Here is a 25,315-nt window from a genome sequence, read left to right as displayed (position 1 = left end):
TTTTGCATTTTTCGGCCAAAAAACTAGAATTACGCCCGATTCCCATATTTTCGTGTGCTTTACCCACGCCTTCCAAGTGGTCCGGGGAGCCGCGGACCCCGATCACCTAAAATTTTTCCGGGCTATCAGATAAGACCAAAGGAACCATAGTCACCGCCCAGCCATGATCATTCCTCATTTGTTGCGTTTTTTGGCCAAAAAACTAGAATTCCGCCCGATTACAATATTTTTGTGTGCTATTGCCCACCCTTCCAAGTGGTTCCGGGACCCCCGGACCCCGATCGCCTAAAATTTTTCCGGGCCGTCAAATACGACCTAAGGAACCATAGTAACCGCCCCGCGATCATCGTTTCTCATTTTTTGCATTTTTCGGCCAAAAAACTAGAATTATGCCCGATTCCCATATTTTCGTGTGCTATACCCACGCCTTCCAAGTGGTCCGGGGAGCCGCGGACCCTGTTTGCCTAAAATTTTTCCGGACTATCAAATACGACCTAAGGTACCATAGTCACCGCCCCACCATGATCGTTCCAAATGCTTTGCATTTTTCGGCCGAAAAACTAGAACTCCGCGCGATTTGCATATTTTCGTGTGCTATAGCTTATGCCTTCCGAGTGGTCCCGGGAGCTGTGGACCCCGATCGCCTAAAATTTTCCGGGCCATCAAATAAGACCTAAGGAACCATAGTCACCGCCCAGCCATTGTCATTCCTCATTTGTTGCGTTTTTTCGGCCAAAAAACTAGAATTTCGCCCGATTACAATATTGTTGTGTGCTATTGCCCACCCTTCCAAGTGGTTCCGGGACCCCCGGACCCCGATCGCCTAAAATTTTTCCGGGCCATCAAATACGACCTAAGGAACCATAGTAACCGCCCCGCCATCATCGTTTCTCATTTTTTGCATTTTTCGGCCAAAAAACTATAATTACGCCCGATTCCCATATTTTCGTGTGCTATACCCATGCCTTCCAAGTGGTCCGGGGAGCCGCGGACCCCGATCACCTAAAATTTTTCCGGACTATCAAATACGACCTAAGGTACCATAGTCACCGCCCCACCATGATCGTTCCAAATGCTTTTCAATTTTCGGCCAAAAAACTAGAACACCGCGCGATTTGCATATTTTCGTGTGCTATAGCTTACGCCTTCCGAGTGGTCCCGGGAGCTGTGGACCCCGATCGCCTAAAATTTTCCGGGCCATCAAATACGACCTAAGGAACCATAGTCACCGCCCCGCCATGATCGTTCCTCATTTATTGCGTTTTTCGACAAAAAACTAGAATTCCGCTCGATTACCATATTTTTGTGTGCTATTGCCCACGCCTTCCGAGTGGGCCGGGCCGCCGGACTCGGATCGCCTAAAAATATTTCGGGCGATCAATTAGGACCTAAGGAACCATAGTCACTGCCTCGCCATGATCGTTCCTCATTTTTTGCATTTTATGGTCAAAAAACTAGAATTCCGCCCGATTCCCATATTTTTGTGTGCTCCCATGCCTTGCGAGTGGGTCGGGCCCCCCGGAGCCGGATCGCCTAAAAATTTTCCGGACTATCAAATACGACCTAAGGAACCATAGTCACCGCCCCGCCATGATCGTTCCTAGTCTTTTGCGTTTTTCAACCAAAAAACTAGAATTCCGCGGGATTTCCATATTTTTGTGTGTAATAGCCCATGCCTTCCGAGTGGTCCCGGGACCTCCTGACCCCTATCGCCTAAAATTTTTCCGTATAATCAAATACGACCTAAGAAACCATAGTATCCGGCCCGCCATGATCGTTCCTCATATTTTGCATTTTTCGGCCAAACAACTAGAATTCCGCGCGATTCCCATATTTTTGTGTGTTATAGCCCACGCCTTCCGAGTGGTCCCGGGACCTCCGGACCCCTATCGCCTAATATTTTTCCGGACTATCAGATAAGACCAAAGGAACCATAGTCACCGCCCAGCCATGATCATTCCTCATTTGTCGCGTTTTTCGGCCAAAAAACTAGAATTCCGCCCGATTACAATATTTTTGTGTGCTATTGCCCACCCTTCCAAGTGGTTCCGGGACCCCCGGACCCCGATCGCCTAAAATTTTTTCGGGCCTTCAAATACGACCTAAGGAACCATAGTAACCGCCCCGCCATCATCGTTTCTCATTTTTTGCATTTTTCGGCCAAAAAACTAGAATTATGCCCGATTCCCATATTTTCGTGTGCTATACCCACGCCTTCCAAGTGGTCCGGGGAGCCGCGGACCCTGTTTGCCTAAAATTTTTCCGGACTATCAAATACGACCTAAGGTACCATAGTCACCGCCCCACCATGATCGTTCCAAATGCTTTGCATTTTTCGGCCAAAAAACTAGAACTCCGCGCGATTTGCATATTTTCATGTGCTATAGCTTACGCCTTCGGAGTGGTCGCGGGAGCCGTGGACCCCGATCGCCTAAAATTTTCCGGGCCATCAAATACGACCTAAGGAACCATAGTCACCGCCCCGCCATGATCGTTCCTCATTTATTGCATTTTTCGGCCATAAAACTAGAATTCCGCTCGATTACCATATTTTTGTGTTCTATTGCCCACGCCTTCCGAGTGGGCCGGGCCACCGGACTCGGATCGCCTAAAAAATTTTCGGGCCATCAATTAAGACCTAAGGAACCATAGTCACCACCTCGCCATGATCGTTCCTCATTTTTTTGCATTTTTTGGCCAAAAAACTAGAATTCCGCCCGATTCCCATATTTTTGTGTGCTATCGCCCACGCCTTCCGAGTGGGTCAGGCCCCCCGGAGCCGGATCGCCTAAAAATTTTCCGGACTATCAAATACGACCTAAGGAACCATAGTCACTGCCCCGCCATGATCGTTTCTAGTCTTTTGCGTTTTTCAGCCAAAAAACTAGAATTCCGTGCAATTCCTATATTTTTTTGTGTTATACCCCACGCCTACCGAGTGGTCCCGGGACCTCCTGACCCCTTTCGTCTAAAATTTTTCCGAACTATCAAATACGACCTAAGGAACCATAGTATCCGGCCCGCCATGATCGTTCCTCATTTTTTGCATTTTTCGGCCAAACAACTAGAATTCTGTGCGATTCCCATATTTTTGTGTGTTATAGCCCACGCCTTCCGAGGGGTCCCGGGACCTCCGGACCCCTATCGCCTAATATTTTTCCGGACTATCAAATAAGACCAAAGGAACCATAGTCACCGCCCAGCCAAGATCATTCCTCATTTGTTGCGTTTTTCGGCCAAAAAACTAGAATTCCGCCCGATTACAATATTTTTGTGTGCATAGCCCACCCTTCCAAGTGGTTCCGGGACCCCCGGACCCCGATCGCCTAAAAATTTTCCGGGCCGTCAAATACGACCTAAAGAACTATAGTAACCGCCCCGCCATCATCGTTTCTCATTTTTTGCATTTTTCGACCAAAAAACTAGAATTATGCCCGATTCCCATATTTTCATGTGCTATACCCACGCCTTCCAAGTGGTCCGGGGAGCCGCGGACCCCGTTTGCCTAAAATTTTTCCGGACTATCAAATACGACCTAAGGTACCATGGTCACCGCCCCACCATGATCGTTCCAAATGCTTTGCATTTTTCGGCCAAAAAACTAGAACTCCGCGCGATTTGCATATTTTCATGTGCTATAGCTTACGCCTTCGGAGTGGTCCCGGGAGCCGTGGACCCCGATCGCCTAAAATTTTCCGGGCCATCAAATACGACCTAAGGAACCATAGTCACCGCCCCGCCATGATCGTTCCTCATTTATTGCGTTTTTCGGCCAAAAAACTAGAATTCCGCTCGATTACCATATTTTTGTGTGCTATTGCCCACGCCTTCCGAGTGGCCCGGGCCACCGGACTCGGATCGCCTAAAAAATTTACGGGCCATCAATTAGGACCTAAGGAACCATAGTCACCGCCTCGCCATGATCGTTCCTCATTTTTTGCATTTTTTGGCCAAAAAACTAGAATTTCGCCCGATTCCCATATTTTTGTGTGCTATAGCCCACGCCTTCCGAGTGGGTCGGGCCCTCCGGAGCCGGATCGCCTATAAATTTTTCGGACTATCAAATACGACCTAAGGAACCATAGTCACCGCCCCGCCATGATCGTTTCTACTCTTTTGCGTTTTTCAGCCAAAAAACTAGAATTCCGCGCGATTTCCATATTTTCGTGTGCTTTAGCCCACGCCTTCCAAGGGGTCCCGGGAACCCCGAACCCCGATCGCCTAAAAATTTTCCGGGCCATCAAATACGACCTAAGGAACCATAGTAACCACCCCGCCATGATCGTTCCTCATTTTTTGCGTTTTTCGACCAAACAACTAGAATTCTGCGCGATTCCCATATTTTTGTGTGTTATAGCCCACGCCGCCTTCCGAGTGGTCTCGGGACCTTCGGACCCCTATCGCCTAATATTTTACCGGACTATCAAATAAGACCAAAGGAACCATAGTCACCGTCCAGCCATGATCATTCCTCATTTGTTGCGTTTTTCGGCCAAAAACCTAGAATTCCGCCCGATTACAATATGTTTGTGTGCTATTGCCCACCCTTCCAAGTGGTTCCGGGACCCCCGGACCCCGATCGCCTAAAATTTTTCCGGGCCGTCAAATACGACCTAAGGAACCATAGTAACCGCCCCGCCATCATCGGATCTCATTTTTTGCATTTTTCGGCCAAAAAACTAGAATTACGCCCGATTCCCATATTTTCGTGTGTTATACCCACGCCTTCCAAGCGGTCCGGGGAGCCGCAGACCCCGATCGCCTAAAATTTTTTCGGACTATCAAATACGACCTAAGGAACCATAGTCACCGCCCCGCCATGATCGTTCCTCATTTATTGCATTTTTCGGCCAAAAAACTAGAATTCCGCTCGATTACCATATTTTTGTGTGCTATTGCCCACGCCTTCCGAGTGGGCCGGGCCACCGGACTCGGATCGCCTAAAAAATTTTTGGGCCATCAATTAGGACCTAAGGAACCATAGTCACCGCCTCGCCATGATCGTTCCTCATTTTTTGGAATTTTTGGCAAAAAAACTAGAATTCCGCCCGATTCCCATAATTTTGTGTGCTATCGCCCACGCCTTCCGAGTGGGTCAGGCCCCCCGGAGCCGGATCGCCTAAAAATTTTCCGGACTATCAAATACTACCTAAGGAAAAATAGTCACCGCCCCGCCATGATCGTTTCTAGTCTTTTGTGTTTTTCAGCCAAAAAACTAGAATTCCGTGCGATTCCTATATTTTTGTGTGTTATAGCCCACGCCTACCGAGTGGTCCCGGGACCTCCTGACCCCTATCGCCTAAAATTTTTCCGAACTATCAAATACGACCTAAGGAACCATAGTATCCGGCCCGCCATGATCGTTCCTCATTTTTTGCGTTTTTCGGCCAAACAACTAGAATTCCGCGCGATTCCCATATTTTTGTGTGTTATAGCCCACGCCTTCCGAGGGGTCCCGGGACCTCCGGACCCCTATCGCCTAATATATTTCCGGACTATCAAATAAGACCAAAGGAACCATAGTCACCGCCCAGCCATGATCATTCCTCATTTGTTGCGTTTTTCGGCCAAAAAACTAGAATTCCGCCCGATTACAATATTTTTGTGTGCATAGCCCACCCTTCCAAGTGGTTCCGGGACCCCCGGACCTCGATCGCCTAAAAATTTTCCGGGCCGTCAAATACGACCTAAGGAACCATAGTAACCACCCCGCCATCATCGTTTCTCATTTTTTGCATTTTTCGGCCAAAAAACTAGAATTACGCCCGATTCCCATATTTTCGTGTGCTATACCCACGCCTTCCAAGTGGTCCGGGGAGCCGCGGACCCCGTTTGCCTAAAATTTTTCCGGACTATCAAATACGACCTAAGGTACCATAGTCACCGCCCCACCATGATCGTTCCAAATTCTTTGCATTTTTTGGCCAAAAAACTAGAACTCCGCGCGATTTGCATATTTTCGTGTGCTATAGCTTACGCCTTCCGAGTGGTCCCGGGAGCCGTGGACCCCGATCGCCTAAAATTTTCCGGGCCATCAAATACGACCTAAGGAACCATAGTCACCGCCCCGCCATGATCGTTCCTCATTTATTGCGTTTTTCGGCCAAAAAACTAGAATTTCGCTCGATTACCATATTTTTGTGTGCTATTGCCCACGCCTTCCGAGTGGCCCGGGCCACCGGACTCGGATCGCCTAAAAAATTTACGGGCCATCAATTAGGACCTAAGGAACCATAGTCACCGCCTCGCCATGATCGTTCCTCATTTTTTGCATTTTTTGGCCATAAAACTAGAATTTCGCCCGATTCCCAAATTTTTGTGTGCTATAGCCCACGCCTTCCGAGTGGGTCGGGCCTCCCGGAGCCGGATCGCCTACAAATTTTCCGGACTATCAAATACGACCTAAGGAACAATAGTCACCGCCCCGCCATGATCGTTTCTAGTCTTTTGCGTTTTTCAGCCAAAAAACTAGAATTCCGCGCGATTTCCATATTTTCGTGTGCTTTAGCCCACGCCTTCCAAGGGGTCCCGGGAACCCTGAACCCCGATCGCCTAAAATTTTCCGGGCCATCAAATACGACCTAAGGAACCATAGTAACCACCCCGCCATGATCGTTCCTCATTTTTTGCATTTTTCGACCAAACAACTAGAATTCCGCGCGATTCCCATATTTTTGTGTGTTATACCCACGCCTTCCGAGTGGTCTCGGGACCTCCGGACCCCTATCGCCTAATATTTTTCCGGACTATCAAATAAGACCAAAGGAACCATAGTCACCTCCCAGCCATGATCATTCCTCATTTGTTGCGTTTTTCGGCCAAAAAACTAGAATTTTGCCCGATTACAATATGTTTGTGTGCTATTGCCCACCCTTCCAAGTGGTTCCGGGACACCCGGACCCCGATCGCCTAAAATTTTTCCGGGCCGTCAAATACGACCTAAGGAACCATAGTAACCACCCCGCCATCATCGTTTCTCATTTTTTGCATTTTTCAGCCAAAAAACTAGAATTACGCCCGATTCCCATATTTTCGTGTGCTATACCCACGCCTTCCAAGCGGTCCGGGGAGCCGCAGACCCCGATCGCCTAAAATTTTTCCGGACTATCAACATAGTCAACGCCCCACCATGATCGTTCCAAATGCTTTGCATTTTTCGGCCAAAAACTAGAACTCCGCGCGATTTGCATATTTTCGTGTGCTATAGCTTACGCCTTCGGAGTGGTCCCGGGAGCCGTGGACCCCGATCGCCTAAAATTTTCCGGGCCATCAAATACGACCTAAGGAACCATAGTCACTGCCCCGCCATGATCGTTCCTCATTTATTGCTTTTTTCGGCCAAAAAATTAGAATTCTGCTCGATTACCATATTTTTGTGTGCTTTGCCCACGCCTTCCGAGTGGGCCGGGCCGCCGGACTCGGATCGCCTAAAAAAATTTCGAGCCATCAATTAGGACCTAAGGAACCATAGTCACCACCTCGCCGTGATCATTCCTCATTTTTTGCATTTTTTGGCCAAAAAACTAGAATTCCGCTCGATTCCCATATTTTTGTGTGCTATCGCCCACGCCTTCCGACTGGGTCAGGCCCCCAGGAGCCGGATCGCCTAAAATTTTTCCGGACTATCAAATACGACCTAAGGAACCATAGTCACCGCCCCGCCATGATCGTTCCTAGTCTTTTGCGTTTTTCAGCCAAAAAACTAGAATTCCGCACGATTTCCATATTTTCGTGTGCTTTAGCCCACGCCTTCCAAGGGGTCCCGGGACCTCCGGACCCCTATCGCCTAATATTTTTCCGGACTATCAAATAAGACCAAAGGAACCATAGTCACCGCCCAGCCATGATCATTCCTCATTTGTTGCGTTTTTCGGCCAAAAAACTAGAATTCCGCCCGATTACAATATTTTTGTGTGCTATTGCCCACCCTTCCAAGTGGTTCCGGGACCCCCGGACCCCGATCGCCTAAAATTTTTTCGGGCCGTCAAATACGACCTAAGGAACCATAGTAACCGCCCCGCCATCATCGTTTCTCATTTTTTGCATTTTTCGGCCAAAAAACTAGAATTACGCCCGATTCCCATATTTTCTTGTGCTATACCCACGCCTTCCAAGTGGTCCGGGGAGCCGCGGACCCCATTTGCCTAAAAATTTTTCGGACTATCAAATTCGACCTAAGGTACCATAGTCACCGCCCCACCATGATCGTTCCAAATTCTTTGCATTTTTTGGCCAAAAAACTAGAACTCCGCGCGATTTGCATATTTTCGTGTGCTATAGCTTACGCCTTCCGAGTGGTCCCGGGAGCCGTGGACCCCGATCGCCTAAAATTTTCCGGGCCATCAAATACGACCTAAGGAACCATAGTCACCGCCCCGCCATGATCGTTCCTCATTTATTGCATTTTTCGGCCAAAAAACTAGAATTTCGCTCGATTACCATATTTTTGTGTGCTATTGCCCACGCCTTCCGAGTGGCCCGGGCCACCGGACTCGGATCGCCTAAAAAATTTACGGGCCATCAATTAGGACCTAAGGAACCATAGTCACCGCCTCGCCATGATCGTTCCTCATTTTTTGCATTTTTTGGCCAAAAAACTAGAATTTCGCCCGATTCCCATATTTTTGTGTGCTATAGCCCACGCCTTCCGAATGGGTCGGGCCCCCCGGAGCTGGATCGCCTACAAATTTTCCGGACTATCAAATACGACCTAAGGAACTATAGTCACCGCCCCGCCATGATCGTTTCTAGTCTTTTGCTTTTTTCGGCCAAAAAACTAGAATTCCGCGCGATTTCCTTATTTTCGTATGCCTTCCAAGGGGTCCAGGGAACCCCGAACCCCGATCGCCTAAAAATTTTCCGGGCCATCAAATACGACCTAAGGAACCATAGTAACCACCCCGCCATGATCGTTCCTCATTTTTTGCGTTTTTCGACCAAACAACTAGAATTCCGCGCGATTCCCATATTTTTGTGTGTTATAGCCCACGCCTTCCGAGTGGTCTCGGGACCTCCGGACCCCTATCGCCTAATATTTTTCCGGACTATCAAATAAGACCAAAGGAACCATAGTCACCTCCCAGCCATGATCATTCCTCATTTGCTGCGTTTTTCGGCCAAAAAACAAGAATTCCGCCCGATTACAATATGTTTGTGTGCTATTGCCCACCCTTCCAAGTGGTTCCGGGACACCCGGACCCCGATCGCCTAAAATTTTTCTGGGCCGTCAAATACGACCTAAGGAGCCATAGTAACAGCCCCGCCATCATCGTTTCTCATTTTTTGCATTTTTCGGCCAAAAAACTAGAATTACGCCCGATTCCCATATTTTCGTGTGCTATACCCACGCCTTCCAAGCGGTCCGGGGAGCCGCAGACCCCGATCGCCTAAAATATTTCCGGACTATCAACATAGTCAACGCCCCACCATGATCGTTCCAAATGCTTTGCATTTTTCGGCCAAAAAACTAGAACTCCGCGCGATTTGCATATTTTCGTGTGCTATAGCTTACGCCTTCCGAGTGGTCCCGGGAGCCGTGGACCCCGATCGCCTAAAATTTTTCGGGCCATCAAATACGACCTAAGGAACCATAGTCACCGCCCCGCCATGATCGTTCCTCATTTATTGCTTTTTTCGGCCAAAAAACTAGAATTCTGCTCGATTACCATATTTTTGTGTGCTATTGCCCACGCCTTCCGAGTGGGCCGGGCCGCCGGACTCGGATCGCCTAAAAATATTTCGGGCCATCAATTAGGACCTAAGGAACCATAGTCACCGCCTCGCCGTGATCGTTCCTCATTTTTTGCATTTTTTGGCCAAAAAACTAGAATTCCGCCCGATTCCCATATTTTTGTGTGCTATCGCCCACGCCTTACGACTGGGTCGGGCCCCCCGGAGCCGGATCGCCTAAAATTTTTCCGGACTATCAAATACGACCTAAGGAACCATAGTCACCGCCCCGCCATGATCGTTCCTAGTCTTTTGCATTTTTCAGCCAAAAAACTAAAATTCCGCACGATTTTCATATTTTTGTGTGCTTTAGCCCACGCCTTCCAACGGGTCCCGAGAATCCCGAACCCCGATCGCGTAAAAAATTTTCGGGCCATCAAATACGACCTAAGGAACCATAGTAACCACCCCGCCATGATCGTTCCTCATTTTTTGCTTTTCGGCCAAACAACTAGAATTCCGCGCGATTCCCATATTTTTCTGTGTTATAGCCCATGCCTTCCGAGTGGTCCCGGGACCTCCGGACCCCTATCGCCTAATATTTTTCCGGACTATCAAATAAGACCAAAGGAACCATAGTCACCGCCCAGCCATGATCATTCCTCATTTGTTGCGTTTTTCGGCCAAAAAACTTGAATTCCGCCCGATTACAATATTTTTTTGTGCTATTGCCCACCCATCCAAGTGGTTCGGGGACCCCGATCGCCTAAAATTTTTCCGGGCCGTCAAATACGACCTAAGGAACCATAGTAACCGCCCCGCCATCATCGTTTCTCATTTTTTGCATTTTTCGGCCAAAAAACTAGAATTACGCCCTATTCCCATATTTTCGTGTGCTATACCCACGCCTTGCAAGTGGTCCGGGGAGCCGCGGACCCCGTTTGCCTAAAATTTTTCGGGACTATCAAATACGACCTAAGGAACCATAGTCACCGCCCCGCCATGATCGTTCCTAGTCTTTTGCGTTTTTCAGCCAAAAAACTAGAATTCCGCACGATTTCCATATTTTCGTGTGCTTTAGCCCACGCCTTCCAAGGGGTCCCGGGAACCCCGAACCCCGATCGCCTAAAAAATTTCCGGGCCATCAAATATGACCTAAGGAAACATAGTAACCACCCCGCCATGATCGTTCCTCATTTTTTGCGTTTTTCGGCCAAACAACTAGAATCCGCGCGATTCCCATATTTTTCTGTGTTATAGCCCACGCCTTCCGAGTGGTCCCGGGACCTCCGGACCCCTATCGCCTAATATTTTTCCGGACTATCAAATAAGACCAAAGGAACCATAGTCACCGCCCAGCCATGATTATTCCTCATTTGTTGCGTTTTTCGGCCAAAAAACTAGAATTCCGCCCGGTTACAATATTTTTGTGTGCTATTGCTCACCCATCCAAGTGGTTCCGGGACCCCGATCGCCTAAAATTTTTCCGGGCCGTCAAATACGACCTAAGGAACCATAGTAACCGCCCCGCCATCATCGTTTCTCATTTTTTGCATTTTTCGGCCAAAAAACTAGAATTACGCCTGATTCCCATATTTTCGTGTGCTATACCCACGCCTTCCAAGTTGTCCGGGGAGCCGCGGACCTCGTTTGCCTAAAATTTTTCCGGACTATCAAATACGACCTAAGGTACCATAGTCACCGCCCCACCATGATCGTTCCAAATGCTTTGCATTTTCGGCCAAAAAACTAGAACTTCGCGCGATTTGCATATTTTCATGTGCTATAGCTTACGCCTTCGGAGTGGTCCCGGGAGCCGTGGACCCCGATCGCCTAAAATTTTCCGGGCCATCAAATACGACCTAAGGAACAATAGTCACTGCCCTGCCATGATCGTTCCTCATTTATTGCGTTTTTCGGCCAAAAAACTAGAATTCCGCTCGATTACCATATTTTTGTGTGCTATTGCCCACGCCTTCCGAGTGGGCCGGGCCACCGGACTCAGATCGCCTAAAAAATTTACGGGCCATCAATTAGGACCTAAGGAACCATAGTCACCGCCTCGCCATGATCGTTCCTCATTTTTTGCATTTTTTGGCCAAAAAACTAGAATTTTGCCCGATTCCCATATTTTTGTGTGCTATAGCCCACGCCTTCTGAGTGGGTCGGGCCACCCGGAGCCGGATCGCCTAAATAATTTTCGGACTATCAAATACGACATAAGGAACCATAGTCACCGCCCCGCCATGATCATTTCTAGTCTTTTGCATTTTTCAGCCAAAAAACTAGAATTCCGCGTGATTTCCATATTTTCGTGTGCTTTAGCCCACGCCTTCCAAGGGGTCCCGGGAACCCCGAACCCCGATCGCCTAAAAATTTTCCGGGCCATCAAATACGACCTAAGGAACAATAGTAACCACCCCGCCATGATCGTTCCTCATTTCTTGCGTTTTTCGACCAAACAACTAGAATTCCGCACGATTCCCATATTTTTGTGTGTTATAGCCCACGCCTTCCGAGTGGTCCCGGGACCTCCGGACCCCTATCGCCTAATATTTTTCCGGACTATCAAATAAGACCAAAGGAACCATAGTCACCGCCCAGCCATGATCATTCCTCATTTGTTGCGTTTTTCGGCCAAAAAACTAGAATTCCGCCCGATTATAATTTTTTTGTGTGCTATTGCCCACCCTTCCAAGTGGTTCCGGGACCCCCGGACCCCGATCGCCTAAAATTTTTCCGAGCCGTCAAATATGACCTAAGGAACCATACTAACCGCCCTGCCATCATCGTTTCTCATTTTTTGCATTTTTCGGCCAAAAAGCTAGAATTACGCCCGATTCCCATATTTTCGTGTGCTATACCCAGGCCTTCCAAGCGGTCCGGGGAGCCGCAGACCCCGATCGCCTATAATTTTTCCGGACTATCAAATACGACCTAAGGTACCATAGTCACCGCCCCACCATGATCGTTACAAATGATTTTCATTTTTCGGCCAAAAAACTAGAACTCCGCGCGATTTGCATATTTTCGTGTGCTATAGCTTACGCCTTCCGAGTGGTCCCGGGAGCCGTGGACCCCGATCGCCTAAAATTTTCCGGGCCATCAAATACGACCTAAGGAACCATAGTCACCGCCCCGCCATGATCGTTCCTCATTTATTGCTTTTTTCGGCCAAAAAACTAGAATTCCGCTCGATTACCATATTTTTGTGTGCTAGTGCCCACGCCTTCCGAGTGGGCCGGGCCGACGGACTCGGATCACCTAAAAATATTTCGGGCCATCAATTAGGACCTAAGGAACCATAGTCACCGCCTCGCCGTAATCGTTCCTCATTTTTTGCATTTTTTGGCCAAAAAACTAGAATTCCGCCCGATTCCCATATTTTTGTGTGCTATCGCCCACGCCTTCCGACTGGGTCGGGCCCCCCGGAGCCGGATCGCCTAAAATTTTTTCGGACTATCAAATACGACCTAAGGAACCATAGTCACCGCCCCGCCATGATCGTTCCTAGTCTTTTGCGTTTTTCAGCCAAAAAACTAGAATTCCGCACGATTTCCATATTTTCGTGTGCTTTAGCCCACGCCTTCCAAGGGGTCCCGGGAATCCCGAACCCCGATCGCGTAAAAAATTTCCGGGCCATCAAATATGACCTAAGGAACCATAGTAACCACCCCGCCATGATCGTTCCTCATTTTTTGCGTTTTTCGGCCAAACAACTAGAATCCGCGCGATTCCCATATTTTTCTGTGTTATAGCCCACGCCTTCCGAGTGGTCCCGGGACCTCCGGACCCCTATCGCCTAATATTTTTCCGGACTATCAAATAAGACCAAAGGAACCATAGTCACCGCCCAGCCATGATCATTCCTCATTTGTTGCGTTTTTCGGCCAAAAAACTAAAATTCTGTCCGATTACAATATTTTTGTGTGCTATTGCCCACCCATCCAAGTGGTTCCGGACCCCGATCGCCTAAAATTTTTCTGGGCCGTTAAATACGACCTAAGGAACCATAGTAACCGCCCCGCCATCATCGTTTCTCATTTTTTGTATTTTTCGACCAAAAAACTAGAATTACGCCCGATTCCCATATTTTCGTGTGCTATACCCACGCCTTCCAAGTGGTCCGGGGAGCCGCGGACCCCGATTGCTTAAATTTTTTCCGGACTATCAAATACGACCTAAGGTACCATAGTCACCGCCCTAACATGATCATTCCAAATGCTTTGCATTTTTCGGCCAAAAAACTAGAACTCCGCGCGATTTCCATATTTTCGTGTGCTATAGCTTACGCCTTCCGAGTGGTCCCGGGAGCCGTGGACCCCGATCGCCTAAAATTTTCCGGGCCATCAAATACGACCTAAGGAACCATAGTCACCGCCCTGCCATGATCGTTCCTCATTTATTGCGTTTTTCGGCCTAAAAACTAGAATTCCGCTCGATTACCATATTTTTGTGTGCTATTGCCCAAGCCTTCCGAGTGGGCCGGGCCGCCGGACTCGGATCGCCTAAAAATATTTCGGGCCATCAATTAGGACCTAAGGAACCATAGTCACCGCCTCGCCATGATCGTTCCTCATTTTTTGCTTTTTTTGGCCAAAAAACTAGAATTCCGCTCGATTCCCATATTTTTGTGTGCTATCGCCCACGCCTTCCGAGTCGGTCAGGCCCCCCGCAGCCGGATCGCCTAAAATTTTTTCGGACTATCAAATACGACCTAAGGAACCATAGTCACCGTCCCGCAATGATCGTTCCTAGTCTTTTGCGTTTTTCAGCCAAAAAACTAGAATTCCGCACGATTTCCATATTTTCGTTGCTTTAGCCCACGCCTTCCAAGGGGGCCCGGGAATCCCGAACCCCGATCGCGTAAAAAATTTTCGGGCCATCAAATACGACCTAAGGAACCATAGTAACCACCCCGACATGATCGTTCCTCATTTTTTGCGTTTTTCGGCCAAACAACTAGAATTCCGTGCGATCCCATATTTTTGTGTGTTATAGCCCACGCCTTCCGAGTGGTCCCGGGACCTCAAGACCCCTATCGCCTAATATTTTTCCGGACTATCAAATAAGAGCAAAGGAACCATAGTCACCGCCCAGCCATGATCATTCCTCATTTGTTGCGTTTTTCGGCCAAAAAACTAGAATTCCGCCCGATTACAATATTTTTGTGTGCTATTGCCCACCCTTCCAAGTGGTTCCGGGACCCCCGGACCCCGATCGCCTAAAATTTTCTGGGCCATCAAATACGACCTAAGGAACCATAGTCACCACCTCGCCATGATCGTTCCTCATTTATTGCATTTTTCAGCCAAAAAACTAGAATTCCGCACGATTTCCATATTTTCGTGTGCTTTAGCCCACGCCTTCCAAGGGGTCCCGGGAATCCCGAACCCCGATCGCGTAAAAAATTTCCGGGCCATCAAATATGACCTAAGGAACCATAGTAACCACCCCGCCATGATCGTTCCTCATTTTTTGCGTTTTTCGGCCAAACAACTAGAATCCGCGCGATTCCCATATTTTTCTGTGTTATAGCCCACGCCTTCCGAGTGGTCCCGGGACCTCCGGACCCCTATCGCCTAATATTTTTCCGGACTATCAAATAAGACCAAAGGAACCATAGTCACCGCCCAGCCATGATTATTCCTCATTTGTTGCGTTTTTCGGCCAAAAAACTAGAATTCCGCCCGGTTACAATATTTTTGTGTGCTATTGCTCACCCATCCAAGTGGTTCCGGGACCCCGATCGCCTAAAATTTTTTCGGGCCGTGAAATACGACCTAAGGAACTATAGTAACCGCCCCGCCATCATCGTTTCTCATTTTTTGCATTTTTCGGCCAAAAAACTAGAATTACGCCTGATTCCCATATTTTCGTGTGCTATACCCACGCCTTCCAAGTTGTCCGGGGAGCCGCGGACCTCGTTTGCCTAAAATTTTTCCGGACTATCAAATACGACCTAAGGTACCATAGTCACCGCCCCACCATGATCGTTCCAAATGCTTTGCATTTTTCGGCCAAAAAACTAGAACTTCGCGCGATTTGCATATTTTCATGTGCTATAGCTTACGCCTTCGGAGTGGTCCCGGGAGCCGTGGACCCCGATCGCCTAAAATTTTCCGGGCCATCAAATACGACCTAAGGAACAATAGTCACTGCCCTGCCATGATCGTTCCTCATTTATTGCGTTTTTCGGCCAAAAAACTAGAATTCCGCTCGATTACCATATTTTTGTGTGCTATTGCCCACGCCTTCCGAGTGGGCCGGGCCACCGGACTCAGATCGCCTAAAAAATTTACGGGCCATCAATTAGGACCTAAGGAACCATAGTCACCGCCTCGCCATGATCGTTCCTCATTTTTTGCATTTTTTGGCCAAAAAACTAGAATTTTGCCCGATTCCCATATTTTTGTGTGCTATAGCCCACGCCTTCCGAGTGGGTCGGGCCACCCGGAGCCGGATCGCCTAAATATTTTTCGGACTATCAAATACGACATAAGGAACCATAGTCACCGCCCCGCCATGATCATTTCTAGTCTTTTGCATTTTTCAGCCAAAAAACTAGAATTCCGCGTGATTTCCATATTTTCGTGTGCTTTAGCCCACGCCTTCCAAGGGGTCCCGGGAACCCCGAACCCCGATCGCCTAAAAATTTTCCGGGCCATCAAATACGACCTAAGGAACAATAGTAACCACCCCGCCATGATCGTTCCTCATTTCTTGCGTTTTTCGACCAAACAACTAGAATTCCGCACGATTCCCATATTTTTGTGTGTTATAGCCCACGCCTTCCGAGTGGTCCCGGGACCTCCGGACCCCTATCGCTTAATATTTTTCCGGACTATCAAATAAGACCAAAGGAACCATAGTCACCGCCCAGCCATGATCATTCCTCATTTGTTGCGTTTTTCGGCCAAAAAACTAGAATTCCGCCCGATTATAATTTTTTTGTGTGCTATTGCCCACCCTTCCAAGTGGTTCCGGGACCCCCGGACCCCGATCGCCTAAAATTTTTCCGAGCCGTCAAATATGACCTAAGGAACCATAGTAACCACCCTGCCATCATCGTTTCTCATTTTTTGCATTTTTCGGCCAAAAAGCTAGAATTACGCCCGATTCCCATATTTTCGTGTGCTATACCCAGGCCTTCCAAGCGGTCCGGGGAGCCGCAGACCCCGATCGCCTATAATTTTTCCGGACTATCAAATACGACCTAAGGTACCATAGTCACCGCCCCACCATGATCGTTACAAATGATTTTCATTTTTCGGCCAAAAAACTAGAACTCCGCGCGATTTGCATATTTTCGTGTGCTATAGCTTACGCCTTCCGAGTGGTCCCGGGAGCCGTGGACCCCGATCGCCTAAAATTTTCCGGGCCATCAAATACGACCTAAGGAACCATAGTCACCGCCCCGCCATGATCGTTCCTCATTTATTGCTTTTTTCGGCCAAAAAACTAGAATTCCGCTCTATTACCATATTTTTGTGTGCTAGTGCCCACGCCTTCCGAGTGGGCCGGGCCGACGGACTCGGATCGCCTAAAAATATTTCGGGCCATCAATTAGGACCTAAGGAACCATAGTCACCGCCTCGCCGTAATCGTTCCTCATTTTTTGCATTTTTTGGCCAAAAAACTAGAATTCCGCCCGATTCCCATATTTTTGTGTGCTATCGCCCACGCCTTCCGACTGGGTCGGGCCCCCCGGAGCCGGATCGCCTAAAATTTTTTCGGACTATCAAATATGACCTAAGGAACCATAGTCACCGTCCCGCCATGATCGTTCCTAGTCTTTTGCGTTTTTCAGCCAAAAAACTAGAATTCCGCACGATTTCCATATTTTCGTGTGCTTTAGCCCACGCCTTCCAAGGGGGCCCGGGAATCCCGAACCCCGATCGCGTAAAAAATTTTCTGGCCATCAAATACGACCTAAGGAACCATAGTAACCACCCCGCCATGATCGTTCCTCATTTTTTTGCGTTTTTTGGCCAAACAACTAGAATTCCGCACGATTCCCATATTTAAGTGTGTTATAGCCCACGCCTTCCGAGTGGTCCCGGGACCTCCGGACCCCTATCGCCTAATATTTTTCCGGACTATCAAATAAGACCAAAGGAACCATAGTCACCGCCCAGCCATGATCATTCCTCATTTGTTGCGTTTTTCAGCCAAAAAACTAAAATTCTGTCCGATTACAATATTTTTGTGTGCTATTGCCCACCCATCCAAGTGGTTCCGGACCCCGATCGCCTAAAATTTTTCTGGGCCGTTAAATACGACCTAAGGAACCATAGTAACCGCCCCGCCATCATCGTTTCTCATTTTTTGTATTTTTCGACCAAAAAACTAGAATTACGCCCGATTCCCATATTTTCGTGTGCTATACCCACGCCTTCCAAGTGGTCCGGGGAGCCGCGGACCCCGATTGCTTAAATTTTTTCCGGACTATCAAATACGACCTAAGGTACCATAGTCACCGCCCTAACATGATCATTCCAAATGCTTTGCATTTTTCGGCCAAAAAACTAGAACTCCGCGCGATTTCCATATTTTCGTGTGCTATAGCTTACGCCTTCCGAGTGGTCCCGGGAGCCGTGGACCCCGATCGCCTAAAATTTTCCGGGCCATCAAATACGACCTAAGGAACCATAGTCACCGCCCTGCCATGACCGTTCCTCATTTATTGCGTTTTTCGGCCTAAAAACTAGAATTCCGCTCGATTACCATATTTTTGTGTGCTATTGCCCAAGCCTTCCGAGTGGGCCGGGCCGCCGGACTCGGATCGCCTAAAAATATTTCGGGCCATCAATTAGGACCTAAGGAACCATAGTCACCGCCTCGCCATGATCGTTCCTCATTTTTTGCTTTTTTTGGCCAAAAAACTAGAATTCCGCTCGATTCCCATATTTTTGTGTGCTATCGCCCACGCCTTCCGAGTCGGTCAGGCCCCCCGCAGCCGGATCGCCTAAAATTTTTTCGGACTATCAAATACGACCTAAGGAACCATAGTCACCGTCCCGCAATGATCGTTCCTAGTCTTTTGCGTTTTTCAGCCAAAAAACTAGAATTCCGCACGATTTCCATATTTTCGTTGCTTTAGCCCACGCCTTCCAAGGGGGCCCGGGAATCCCGAACCCCGATCGCGTAAAAAATTTTCGGGCCATCAAATACGACCTAAGGAACCATAGTAACCACCCCGACATGATCGTTCCTCATTTTTTGCGTTTTTCGGCCAAACAACTAGAATTCCGTGCGATCCCATATTTTTGTGTGTTATAGCCCACGCCTTCCGAGTGGTCCCGGGACCTCAAGACCCCTATCGCCTAATATTTTTCCGGACTATCAAATAAGAGCAAAGGAACCATAGTCACCGCCCAGCCATGATCATTCCTCATTTGTTGCGTTTTTCGGCCAAAAAACTAGAATTCCGCCCGATTACAATATTTTTGTGTGCTATTGCCCACCCTTCCAAGTGGTTCCGGGACCCCCGGACCCCGATCGCCTAAAATTTTCTGGGCCATCAAATACGACCTAAGGAACCATAGTCACCACCTCGCCATGATCGTTCCTCATTTATTGCGTTTTTCGGCAAAAAAACTAGAATTCAGCTCGATTACCATATTTTTGTGTGCTATTGCCCACGCCTTCCGAGTGGGCCGGGCCGCCGGACTCGGATCGCCTAAAAACATTTTGGGCCATCAATTAGGACCTAAGGAACCATAGTCACCGCCTCGCCATGATTGTTCCTCATTTTTTGCATTTTTTGGCCAAAAAACTAGAATTCCGCCCGATTCCCATATTTTTGTGTGCTATCGCCCACGCCTTCCGAGTGGGTCGGTCCTCCCGGAGCCGGATCGCCTAAAAATTTTCCGGACTATCAAATACGACCTAAGGAACCATATTCACCGCCCCTCCATGATCGTTCCTAGTCTTTTTTGTTTTTCAACCAAAAAACTAGAATTCCGCGCGATTTCCATATTTTCGTGTGCTTTAGCCCACGCCTTCCAAGGGGTCCCGGGAACCCTGAACCCCGATCGCCTAAATATTTTCCAGGCCATCAAATACGACCTAAGGAACCATAGTAACCACCCCGCCATGATCGTTCCTCATTTTTTGCATTTTTCGGACAAACAACTAGAATTTCGCGCGATTCCCATATTTTTGTGTGTTATAGCCCACGCCTTCCGGGTGGTCCCGGGACCTCCTGACCCCTATCACCTAAAATTTTTCGGGACTATCAAATATGACCTAAGGAACCATAGTATCCGCCCCGCCATGATCGTTCCTCATTTTTTGCGTTTTTCGGCCAAACAACTATAATTCCGCGCGATTCCAATAATTTTGTGTGTTATAGCCCACGCCTTCCGAGTGGTCCCGGGACCTCCGCACCCCTATCGCCTAATATTTTTCCGGACTATCAAATAAGACCAAAGGAACAATAGTCACCGCCCAGCCATGATCATTCCTCATTTGTTGCGTTTTTCGGCCAAAAAACTAGAATTCCGCCCGATTACAATATTTTTGTGTGATATTATTGCCCACCCTTCCAAGTGGTTCCGGGACCACTGGGCCCCGATCGCCTAAAATTTTGCTGGGCCGTCAAATACGACCTAAGGAACCATAGTAACCGCCCCGCCATCATCGTTTATCATTTTTTGCATTTTTCGGCCAAAAAACTAGAATTACGCTCGATTCCCATATTTTCGTGTGCTATCGCCCACGCCTTCCGAGTGGGTCGGGCCCCCCTGACCCCTATGGCCTAAAATTTTTCCGGACTATCAAATACGACCTAAGGAACCATAGTATCTGCCCCGCCATGATCACTCCTCAATTTTTGCGTTTTTCGGCCAAACAACTAGAATTTCGCGCGATTCCCATATTTTTGTGTGTTATAGCCCACGCCTTCCGAGTGGTCCCGGGATCTCCGGACCCCTATCGTCTAATATTTTTCCGGACTATCAAATAAGACCAAAGGAACCATAGTCACCGCCCAGCCATGATCGTTCCTCATTTGTTGCGTTTTTCGGCCAAAAAACTAGAATTCCGCCCGATTACAATATTTTTGTGTGATATTATTGCCCACCCTTCCAAGTGGTTCCGGGACCCCCGGACCCCGATCGCCTAAAATTTTTTCGGGCCGTCAAATACGACCTAAGGAACCATAGTAACCGCCCCGCCATCAACATTTCTCATTTTTTGCATTTTTCGGCCAAAAAACTAGAGTTACGCCCGATTCCCATATTTTCGTGTGCTATACCCACGCCTTCCAAGTGGTCCGGGGAGCAGCGGACCCCGATCGCCTAAAATTTTCCGGACTATCAAATACAACCTTAGGTACCATAGTCACCGCCCCACCATGATCGTTCCAAATGCTTTGCATTTTTCGGCCAAAAAACTAGAACTCCACGCGATTTGCATATTTTCGTGTGCTATAGCTTACGCCTTCCGAGTGGTCCCGGGAGCCGTGGACCCCGATCGCCTAAAATTTTCCGGGATATCAAATACGACCTAAGGAATCATAATCACCGCCCCGCCATGATCGTTCCTCATTTATTGCGTTTTTCGGCCAAAAAACTAGAATTCCGCTCGATTACCATATTTTTGTGTGCTATTGCCCACGCCTTCCGAGTGGGCCGGGCCGCCGGACTCGGATCGCCTAAAAAGTTTTCGGGCCATCAATTAGGACCTAAGGAACCATAGTCACCGCCTCGCCATGATCGTTCCTCATTTTTTGCATTTTTTGGCCAAAAAACGAGAATTCCGCCCGATTTCCATATTTTTGTGTGCTATCGCCCACGCCTTCCGAGTGGGTCGGGCCCCCCGGAGCTGGATCGCCTAAAAATTTTCCGGACTATCAAATACGATCTAAGGAACCATAGTCACCGCCCCGCCATGATCGTTCCTAGTCTTTTGCGTTTTTCAGCCCAAAAACTAGAATTCCGCGCGATTTCCATATTTTCGTGTGCTTTAGCCCACGCCTTCCAAGGGGTCCCGGGAACCCCGAACCCCGATCGCCTAAAAATTTTCCGGGCCATCAAATACGACCTAAGGAACCATAGTAACCACCCCACCAAGATCGTTCCTCATTTTTTGCATTTTTCGACCAAACAACTAGAATTCCGCGCGATTCCCATATTTTTGTGTGTTATAGCCCACGCCTTCCGAGTGGTCCCGGGACCTCCTGACCCCTATCGCCTAAAATTTTTCCGGACTATCAAATACGACCTAAGGAACCATAGTATCCGCCCCGCCATGATCGTTCCTCATTTTTTGCGTTTTTCGGCCAAACAACTAGAATTCCGCGCGATTCCCATATTTTTGTGTGTTATAGCCCACGCCTTCCGAGTGGTCACGGGACCTCCTGACCCCTATCACCTAAAAATTTTCCGGACTATCCAATACGACCTAAGAAACCATAGTATCCGCCCCGCCATGATCGTTCCTCATTTTTTGCATTTTTCGGCCAAACAACTAGAATTCCGTGCGATTCCCATATTTTTGTATGTTTTAGCCCACGCCATCCGAGTGGTCCCGGGACCTCCGGACCCCTATCGTCTAATATTTTTCCGGACTATCAAATAAGACCAAAGGAACCATAGTCACCGCCCAGCCATGATCATTCCTCATTTGTTGCGTTTTTCGGCCAAAAAACTAGAATTCCTCCCGATTACAATATTTTTGTGTGATATTATTGCCCACCCTTCCAAGTGGTTCCGGGACCCCCGGACCCCGATCGCCTAAAAATTTTTCGGGCCATCAAATACGACCTAAGGAACCATAGTAACCGCCCCGCCATCATCGTTTCTCATTTTTTGCATTTTTCGGCCAAAAAACTAGAATTTCGCGCGATTCCCATATTTTTGTGTGTTATAGCCCACGCCTTCCGAGTGGTCCCGGGACCTCCGGACCCCTATCGCCTAAAATTTTTCCGGACTATCAAATACGACCTAAGGAACCATAGTATCCGCCTCACCATGATCGTTCCTCATTTTTTGTATTTTTTGGCCAAAAAACTAGAACTCCGCGCGATTTGCATATTTTCATGTGCTATAGCTTTCGCCTTCCGAGTGGTCCCGGGAGCCGCGGACCCCCATCGCCTAAAATTTTTCCGGACTATCAAATACGACCTAAGGAACCATAGTCACCGCCTCGCCATGATCGTTCCTCATTGTTTGCATTTTTTGGCCAAAAAACTAGAATTCCGCCCGATTCCCATATTTTTGTGTGCTATCGCCCACGCCTTCCGAGTGGGTCGGGCCCCCCGGAGCCGGATCGCCTAAAAATTTTCCGGACTATCAAATACGACCTAGGGAACCATAGTCACCGCCCCGCCATGATCGTTCCTAGTCTTTTGCGTTTTTCAGCCAAAAAACTAGAATTTCGCACGATTTCCATATTTTCGTGTGCTTTAGCCCACGCCTTCTAAGGGTTCCCGGGAACCCCGAACCCCGATCGCCTAAAAAGTTTCCGGGCCATCAAATACGACCTTAGGAACCATAGTAACCACCCCGCCATGATCGTTCCTCATTTTTTGCATTTTTCGGCCAAACAACTAGAATTTCGCGCGATCCCATATTTTTGTGTGTTATATAGCCCACGCCTTCCGAGTGGTCCCTGGTCTCCGGACCCCTATCGCCTAAAATTTTTCCAGACTTTCAAATAAGACCTAAAGAACCATATTCACCGCCCAGCCATGATCGTTCCTTGTTTTTTCCATTTTTCGGCCAAAAAACTAGAATTCCGCGCGATTCCCATATTTTCGTGTCCTATAGAACCATAGTATCCGCCCCGCCATGATCGTTCCTCATTTTTTGCATTTTTCTGCCAAACAACTAGAATTCCGCGCGATTCCCATATTTTTGTGTGTTATAGCCCACGCCTTCCGAGTGGTCCCGGGACCTCCGGACCCCTATCGCCTAAAATTTTTTCGGACTATCAAATACGACCTAAGGAACCATAGTATCCGCCCCGCCATGATCGTTCCTCATTTTTTGCGTTTTTCGGCCAAACAACTAGAATTCCGCGCGATCCCATATTTTCGTATCCTATAGCCCACGCCTTCCGAGTGGTCCCGGGACCACCGGACCCCTATCGCTTAATATTTTTCCGGACTATCAAATAAGACCAAAGGAACCGTAGTCACCGCCCAGCCATGATCATTCCTCATTTGTTGCGTTTTTCGGCCAATAAACTAGAATTCCGCCCGATTACAATATTTTTGTGTGCTATTGCCCACCCTTCCAAGTGGTACCGGGACCCCCGGACCCCGATCGCCTAAAATTTTTCCGGGCCATCAAATACGACCTAAGGAACCATAGTAACCACCCCGTCATGATCGTTCCTCATTTTTTCGTTTTTCGGCCAAACAACTAGAATTTTGCGCCATCCCATATTTTTGTGTGTTATAGCCCAAGCCTTCCGAGTGGTTCCGGGCCATCAATTAGGACCTAAGGAACCATAGTCACCACCTCGCCATGATCGTTCCTCATTTTTTGCATTTTTTGGCCAAAAAACTAGAACTCCGCGCGATTTGCATATTTTCATGTGCTATAGCTTTCGCCTTCCGAGTGGTCCCGGGAGCCGCGGACCCCCATCGCCTAAAATTTTTCCGGACTATCAAATACGACCTAAGGAACCATAGTCACCGCCTCGCCATGATCGTTCCTCATTGTTTGCATTTTTTGGCCAAAAAACTAGAATTCCGCCCGATTCCCATATTTTTGTGTGCTATCGCCCACGCCTTCCGAGTAGGTCGGGCCCCCCGGAGCCGGATCGCCTAAAAATTTTCTGGACTATCAAATACGACCTAGGGAACCATAGTCACCGCCCCGCCATGATCGTTCCTAGTCTTTTGCGTTTTTCAGACAAAAAACTAGAATTTCGCACGATTTCCATATTTTCGTGTGCTTTAGCCCACACCTTCTAAGGGTTCCCGGGAACCCCGAACCCTGATCGCCTAAAAATTTTCCGGGCCATCAAATACGACCTTAGGAACCATAGTAACCACCCCGCCATGATCGTTCCTCATTTTTTGCATTTTTCGGCCAAACAACTAGAATTTCGCGCGATCCCATATTTTTGTGTGTTATATAGCCCACGCCTTCCGAGTGGTCCCTGGTCTCCGGACCCCTATCGCCTAAAATTTTTCCAGACTTTCAAATAAGACCTAAAGAACCATATTCACCGCCCAGCCATGATCGTTCCTTGTTTTTTCCATTTTTCGGCCAAAAAACTAGAATTCCGCGCGATTCCCATATTTTCGTGTCCTATAGAACCATAGTATCCGCCCCGCCATGATCGTTCCTCATTTTTTGCATTTTTCTGCCAAACAACTAGAATTCCGCGCGATTCCCATATTTTTGTGTGTTATAGCCCACGCCTTCCGAGTGGTCCCGGGACCTCCGGACCCCTATCGCCTAAAATTTTTCCGGACTATCAAATACGACCTAAGGAACCATAGTATCTGCCCCGCCATGATCGTTCCTCATTTTTTGCGTTTTTCGGCCAACCAACTAGAATTCCGCGCGATCCCATATTTTCGTGTTCTATAGCCCACGCCTTCCGAGTGGTCCCGGGACCACCGGACCCCTATCGCCTAATATTTTTCCGGACTATCAAATAAGACCAAAGGAACCGTAGTCAC

Source organism: Nicotiana tabacum, chromosome 4 (assembly GCF_000715075.1).
Source record: "Nicotiana tabacum cultivar K326 chromosome 4, ASM71507v2, whole genome shotgun sequence".
NCBI lineage: Eukaryota > Viridiplantae > Streptophyta > Magnoliopsida > Solanales > Solanaceae > Nicotiana > Nicotiana tabacum.
Note: the sequence above shows the minus strand (reverse complement) of the source record.